Below are 7,952 nucleotides of genomic sequence, written 5' to 3'. Positions count from 1 at the left end.
GGGGAAAAGAAAGGGAAAGAAAGAAAAAAGAAAAAAAAAAGAATATGATCAAATATGATCAGGCTGGTGAATAGACAGTGCCACACACTAGATTTTGGGGGTATTTTGGTCTGTTAAAAGAAAGTGCCTCCCAAAATTTTAAAGAAAGAAAAATTTATATATGTACAAAAATAAGGGTAAACACGATGAAGGGATGGAATATGACTGTAAAGATGAAAATGATAAAAGATTTTATAAAAGGAATTGATAAGATAAGAAGTTGGTTAAAAAAAGAAGAGGAATTAAAAAAAAAAGGGTGGGGAGAGAATGTGATCAGGTAGGAGACTGGAACAAAGCCATACACTAGAGATTTAGGGTATATTTTGGTCTGTTAGAAGAAACTGTATCCCAAAATTTTAAAGAGAGAACAACTTATGTATATACCAAAAATAAGGTTAACTACTATGAAGGGATAGAACATGACTCTAAAAGTGAAAAATAAAAAAGATTTTTTAAAAAAGGGATTGATAAGATGTTGGTTGAAAAAGGGAAAAAGAAAAATTCAAAAAAAAATGAGAAAGAAAGTTAAAAAAAATTAACTTTGAAAGATTAAAGTATCATGGAAATAAAGCCATGAATTCTATGTGCATTATTCCCCTAGCGCTGGAGTTCTGCTGTTCTCATTGATCAGTAAACTTGGTCTTGGCTGGCTGTTCTTGCTGATCTTCTGGGGGCGGGGCCTGTTGCCATGGTTCCCAAATGTCTTTGCCGGAGGTGGAATTGCCCCTCCCTTGCTGGTCGGGGCTAAGTAATCTGCTCGGGTTTGCTCTCAGGAGCTTTTGTTCCCTGCAAGCTTTCCATAGAGCTTTGGAGGACGAGAGTGAAATGGCGGCCTCCCAGTCTCCGGCTCGGAGGAACCGAGAACTCAGGGCCCCACTCCTCAGAGCCCCCAGAGAAAAGCAGTCAGTCACTCCCGTCTCCCCAGTCTCTGGCCACACTCCGTGCTCACCTGGCCTGTGACCAAGCGTTTCTATCTCTGGCACCTGACCCCGTGTGGAGTCTCCAAACCCAGCAGATCCCTGTGGTGCGCTCCCGTGCCGCTCCTCCCAGGGGGAGAAAGGGGAGTCTCCCTGGATCTGCTGCTTGTTGGGTCCCTGCTGGAAGAGCAGTGGCCCGACTGTGCCACGGATCACGGTTTATGGCAACCCTGAGCCGAGAGCCCACTCCTTGGCTCCGTCTCTGCAGCCGGCTTCCCCACTCTGATACCTGGGAGCTCTGCCGCACTCAGTCACCCCTGGTCTTTCTGTGACCCCAAGGGTCCTGAGACCACACTGTCCCACGAGGGTTCCACCCCCGCTTAGCCACTGGAGCGACGTCCCTCAGAGGAGCAGATTTCTAAAAGTTCTGATTTTGTGCTCTGCTGCTCTATCACTTGCCAGAGTGGCCAATGGAGGCCACCTCCCCCACCATCTATAGTCCCGAATATCGCCTCGGATTCACTCCTCCACACGTCCTACCTTCCAGAAAGTGGTCGCTTTTCTGTTCAGAGAGTTGCTGCTATTCTTTTCTTTGATCTCCTGTTGAGTTCGTAGGTGTTCAGAATGGTTTGATCCCTATCTAGCTGAATTCCTGGGACCAGACGAAATTTAGGTCTCCTACTCCTCCGCCATCTTGCTCCTCCTCTCCAAAAACTTTTTTAAAATCACAATAATGGATTAAACCTACTCAACTTCAATCATGACATTAAAAACCCAAAGAGGACCATGATCAAGCATAGCAATTGATTGTTAACACTGAGAGACATAAGTGTGCAAGAATGCAGTGTGTGTCCTGGGAACATCTGCATGGTGACAGTCTATCCTGGCAGGCAGTGCACCCCAAGTGCTTCATCACTCACTTGCTGTGAAACCCATTCTTAAAAACTTTTTTAAAGGTGATGGGCATTACACACTATATTTTGTTGAATCCAGCATTCAAAACAGAAACCAGAGAAGCTTTGAAATATGTAATAGGAATTGCATCCACATCTCAGTGGTGTTATTTCTTAGAATGGGTGATAGCACGTTTTACCTTAGAGTTCAGTGTCTTCAAAATCATTAAAATACCATCTGCTGGGTGCCTGGGTGGCTCAGATGGTTAAGCGTCTGCCTTCGGCTCAGGTCATGATCCCGGGGTCCTGGGATCGAGTCCCGCATCGGGCTCCCTGCTAGGTGGGGAGTCTGCTTCTCCCTCTGCCTCTGCCTCTCTCTCTCTCTCTCTGACTCTCATGAATAAATAAATAAAAAACATTTTAAAAAAATGCCATCTGCTGTCATTTTGTAAGGAGAGCTTCTAAAATAATCTAAAAAGGCAAGACTATCCACATTAGTTTTCTAAAATTCCAGAAACCTGCTATCAGAAAAATGATTTTGAACTAGGTTTTTGTGTTGACTCTCTTTTTATTTTTTCAATATATATTTAAGCAATTACTATGTGTCAGTCATCATGCCAGGTTTTAGGGGAAGCAGTTATGGACAAGGTAGACAGAGGCCCCATCCCTATACACAAAGGAGAAGGACAGTGAATCTCTCTGATTAAATGCTGTAGAGCAATGAGAGCAGACATACAGGGGACCATGGAATCTATAGCAAGAACCATTCTCATGAAGTAATGGAAAAGGAGATCTGGGAGGGCTTCCTGAAGAAAGTGATATGTAGGCTGAGACCTGAAAGATGAATAGAAGTCAACAAAGTGAAAAGGAGAGGGAAGGCCATTTCAAGCATAGAAAATAGCTTATGTGAAGACTCAGAGGTGAGATAGATCATGGGACTATGAGGGAAAAAAATCAATAGAGCCGGAGCCTAGATTTCACAAGGACAGGAAAGGTAGCTGGAAAGATATGCAGGCATAAAACAATAGATCCAGACTACATAACACTAAGGAAAATGTAAGAACAAAGGAAAGCCTTTGAGATGTGTTTTACAAGGGTCACTCTCTAAAGAATGGGCTGGAGAACTGCAGGAGAAATAAGGAAAGGCTTGGACATGCTGTGACAGTGGAGATGAAGTTGGATGAGACCAAGGTGCCCTTTGGAGATAAAGTGCCAAGGCCTGGGGAGAGACAGGGTGTACAGAGTGGGAAGTAAGTAGTCAGCAACGATTCTGATTTCTAACTTAGGCAACTGACTGTATGAAGATGTCATTCACAAGATATGAAATGTCAAAGCACAACCAATTTGGAGTAACAAGTGTGAGATTCAATTACTTAAGTTTTGGACATGTGGACATATTGTGTTTGAATACCTGCAGAGCATCTGAGTAGTGATGTTCGTTTGGATCTGGTTCTGGAACTCAGGAGCGAAGCCTAGGATGGAGATCTAGGAGTCCTCAATGATTCCAATCATGAGAGTGGAGGAGACCCCCCAGGCAGAATGTGGGTTGTGAGGAATGGAGAGGACCTGAGAAGTACCCCCAGTGAATACCAAATTTGCATGATGGGCAAAGAAAGACAGTCCTATATCTTATGCCAATTTCTCTGAGAAGTAAATGTTGAGACAAAGCTGTGTGCTGATATTTCTGTAAGGTGCCATGCCTGGACGAGTGCAAGGTGGATAAAAACACAAGTCTAGGAACGAGGGAAAGCAGATAAAAGGTAATGCATTGCCAAACTAGCCACAGCCTCACAGGATAACATAGTCACATACCTGTTCATGCAGGATTTCTCCAGAAAGGTCATATGAAGCCCATGAAAGGGGTTTTTTGTTTCAGGGTAAGAAAGGGCAAACAATTTATCTGCTAGGTTTTTCCCATTTCCCGTGTCTTATGGATCAAAGTTTGCCTCCACATTTCCAGGTTTCATTACCTTGTCCTCTTAAGCACCTGCTGAGGAAGCCTGAGCCATTAGGGTTCCACCAGATTCAATTTGGGTGCTGGAGCTGCTGCAGCTTCCCCATCGTAGGCACTGTACAGGCTCTGCAGAAGTCAGGCCCTTGTCCCTGCTGGAAGCAAAGACCAGAAGATGGTAAAGGTGACAAAACAATGGCAGCAGAAGCCAGGACTTTACAAACGCTAGAATGTGAGCCACCACTGGGCTTATCTAGCCTGAGACCAGGGTAAGCTGCCATGACTGAGGAGAGAGGTGGGTCTGAACAAATCTGGACACGAGTGTAATGAACTACCAAGAGTACATCCTATAAGGAGTCTGATAGAAATGGCCCAAGGTGGTCAAAAAGTTAAATAATGTCAAGGAAGGCAAGGAAAAAGTATTTCATAAAGGGGCCATCTATGCCAAATATTTCTGACAAGTAAGACAAGCAGCTAACAACTGTAGTGGATTATAATGGATTGTCCCTTCTTCTGGCAAAGACACTCTAACTTTGCTGTGGGGAGCCATGCTTCCTCTACTTTTGGTTCGTGTGCCCTGGTTGGAGTAAATCCCCCTAATAACCCCAGAGTTAAAACATGATCCAGGCAAATACCATCAGATAGTTATCTCTGTGCTCACGGGGACGGCATGGTAACCATCCAGGTCATTTCACAACAATTGGGAAAAAGCTATAAACTCAGACTTTTCAATTATATGACCCAAATTATCCTTTTTCCTAAGCCAATTTCAGCTGGATTTTTATCACTGATAGCTGAGAGTTTCCTGATAACTACGAGAGCAGAAAGGTGTCCATTGGATTGAGTGTCAGATCAGTAGGGGCCTTGGAGAGAACAGTGGCAGCGGTGAAATCCTGGAAAAAGTAATTGTTTCTTTATCCTCTTTTCAACTCCTCAAATGCCAGTTCATCTACTGGGAAGGAGAAGGACAACTTTAAAATGTTTCAAGCCTCTGCAGGAGGAAGGAGAAATGACAGTCACAAATGGATCCTGCTTGGCATCTCTGCTCTCAGTTATGCTTGCATAGCTTCCTTTCTGTTCGCGTCTGTGCTTCTGCCTTTCAGATCTGGGACTGGTAACACCTCAGCTGCTGCTGGGTTCCTGCTCTGTCCCCTGTGGTTCCATACACCCTGGCTCTACCCTGGTAATTCTTTTCTTTTCTTTGTAAATAAAAGCCTCCTCGAAATATCCTAATTTGAGCATGCCATCTCTTTCCTCTTGGAATCCTGAAACTGATCCAAATGTCAGACTTTTTTATCCTAATGTTTAAAAAGGAAGCTAAAGCACAACATTCTCTTTAAGGAGGATAGCCAGTTTATTGTTGGTGTTGTTGTATTGTTTGTTTTGTTTTTAAGGAAGTATGTGAGGCAGCCACATCCTTCAAAACCATATTCTTAGACAACCAGAAGAAGATACCTCTGTTTGTCTTTCTGTCTATCTGAATATCATCTACCCATCCCAAAGTTACTAGACAGTTAGGTTTGTGATTTAGGGCCCTTTGTAAAGTTAAGTGAATCACCTCCTGAAATCAGTGGAAAGCACAACTATAGAGCAGTGATGTTTGGTTATGGCTGACAACCAAATAATGAGTGCACATTGATTTTTAAATATCAGTTGCCTTTAACTTGAGTAGCTTTTGTTATTTTATTTCCCAAAATAGTTCCCAAGAAATTAGCATGTATCTGGAAGGCCAATATTCTGCATCATGTACCATCTAACACACTGCTAGGTACAGAACAGTTGATTAATAACTGCGGGCAGATTGACTTGTTTGCGTAATTAATTGTGTATATGGTTGTCTGCAGTCAGCGCTATGGTGTGTAAGCAGGCAGACCATGCTTACTTTTATACCTCTGAAAACTGTGACCTTCTTTACATTGTCTCATTAAATGGATTAAAATAACACCCAGAGAGGGACTCTATATTTAATATTCCTTACAAGAAAGGTCCTTAAATTTATCACCCTTCTCCCACCGCCATAATCAACTCAACTCTAACATTTAAATAACTGAAGACCTAGAAATGATTTTCAGAGACATAAGCCAAAACAAATCAATTTAGAAGATAATATGCTTCAAAATAAAATGTCTTTATTAAGCCTATAATAGCTTTTTCTGAACATAAAACTGAAAAAGAAAGTTAATTTACATATTTTTAATGTTTATTAAAAGTCATTGTAATGGGGGCACCTGGGTGGCTCAGTTGGTTAAGCATCTGCCTTCAGCTCAGGTCGCGATCCCAGGGTCCTGGGATCCAGCCCCGCATGGGGCTCCCTGCTTCGCAGGAAGCCTGCTTCTCCCTCTCCCACTCTCTCTGCTTGTGTTCCCTCTGTCGCTGTGTCTCTCTCTGTCAAATAAATAAATAAAATCTTTAAAAAAAAAAAAGTCATTGTAATGTCCATTCCTAACAGACTTATCCTTGTTTTCAAGTTGATTTTTTGGGGAATCCATTCCATTTTTTTAAATCTCATTTATGATCTGAGCCCATATTTATTTATATTTATATTATATATATATTTATTTATAGTTATAATTTATATATATTTATAATTATATTTAATAACCCTAAAAATTGCCACAAGCAACTTTGATTCAACATGATAAACTTGACAGTTTTCACAGTTGTTACAGAGCAACAAATGTAATGCGAATGATGTATATGCCCACATAAAGTAACAGAATCCCACACACATGTCACATACAAACGGATTATTAAAAATAATGCTGGAGAGTAGAGCACATGCGTGGGAGCACACTGGGCTGTCTCTGCCAACTGCTTCTGGTCTCCCCACCCTAGCAAGTCAAAAACTTGCTTAAGGAAATGGCCTCAAATTCTTGGCTGCATTGTTTAACCTTACTCTCTGGATCAGCAATCATACTTTTCTTATGTTCTCAGTTATTTAGTATTTTGTTGGAAGAACAGGGTGACATCCAGCCTAACATTCTGAGTAATTACCCTCATGTAAGACATCCAGATGACACTGGCCAGAATCATCTAGAAGGGCAGATGACGTTGAGTGCAGATGCTAGTTATCATAAATATGGAAACATAGTTCACTGGACGTGGAAACCTCTATCAGGTGAAAATTCTTTGCTGGGTTGTGACAGGACCTCAAAATCTACAACAAGTGACCAAATATATCAGAGCTACAAGGATCCATTGTTGTAATAAAGCATAGTTTATGAACCCAGAAGAAAATAAAGACCTTTCCACTGGAGAATTAAACACCAAAGTAGGCAGAGACCAATTGTACTGGAAAACAGTTAAAGCCATCCAGTATGTTCATGATCATTGTCTAGAATATGCTGATTGGTTTATGAAAGCAGATGATGATATGTATGTCATACTAGATAACTTGAGATGGCTGCTCACAACCTACGATCCTAAAGAACCATTTACATGGGGGAAGATGCAAGTATGATGTGAAGCAGGGCTACCATGAATGGAGGCAGGGCGTGCACTGAGCAAAGACACCTTGAGATTTGTTCATGTGGTTTAAATGCACATCTGTACCCATTTCCACCCCTGAAGTCTTAGCGCTGGGAAGATGCATGGAAATCCTAAACATAGAAGAAGGGAATTCCAGAAATTCCACTGGAAAAGAAGCTTTCTATCCCTTTTTGCCAAAAACAAATAAACAAACAAACAAAAACACCACTTAATCTAAGGTTCTCTACCCAGACCTCTTTGGTACTGGAAATGTAACTACGTCCCTCCTATAGAGGGTTCCAGTTGCTGTTCTGCTGTTGCAATTTCTTCTCACTACGGGAAAGTACAGCTATGCCTGTGTTATCATTTTCATCCATATGATTATTTATATAGCTATCAACTTGCCTTACTGGAGAATTTACTAAAAGAAATAAGCAAAACAAACAAAAATAAAGGTGTAGAAGCAAACTTGGGAAACCTTTGAAATAAACCCAGGAAAGAACAAAGGTATGGTGTCTGACATTGCACTGAAAAAGGATCTCTGCATCTTTGAAGAGAACACTGGGGTCCCAGTGAGCAATTCTTTCTAAGTGGATATTCCGTACTAGAAATTTTCCATAAAAATGGCTGCAAACTGAAGCTTTAGCAGGAGCGAGAGTGTTTTAAAATGTGTTTTTGGTACAG

General features: G+C 41.7%; 1 pseudogene; it reads left to right on the top strand.

Annotated features, from left to right (window-relative positions):
- The first annotated feature begins 6,659 nt into the window (after positions 1 to 6,659).
- Positions 6,660 to 7,752, top strand: LOC123323639 (annotated as a pseudogene).
- Positions 7,753 to 7,952: the final 200 nt, after the last annotated feature.

This window comes from Neomonachus schauinslandi, unplaced genomic scaffold, assembly GCF_002201575.2.
Source record: "Neomonachus schauinslandi unplaced genomic scaffold, ASM220157v2 HiC_scaffold_130, whole genome shotgun sequence".
In the NCBI taxonomy this organism is placed as follows: Eukaryota; Metazoa; Chordata; class Mammalia; order Carnivora; family Phocidae; genus Neomonachus; species Neomonachus schauinslandi.
The sequence above is the reverse complement of the archived record's forward strand: the minus strand, read 5'-3'. Positions and strand labels throughout refer to the sequence as shown.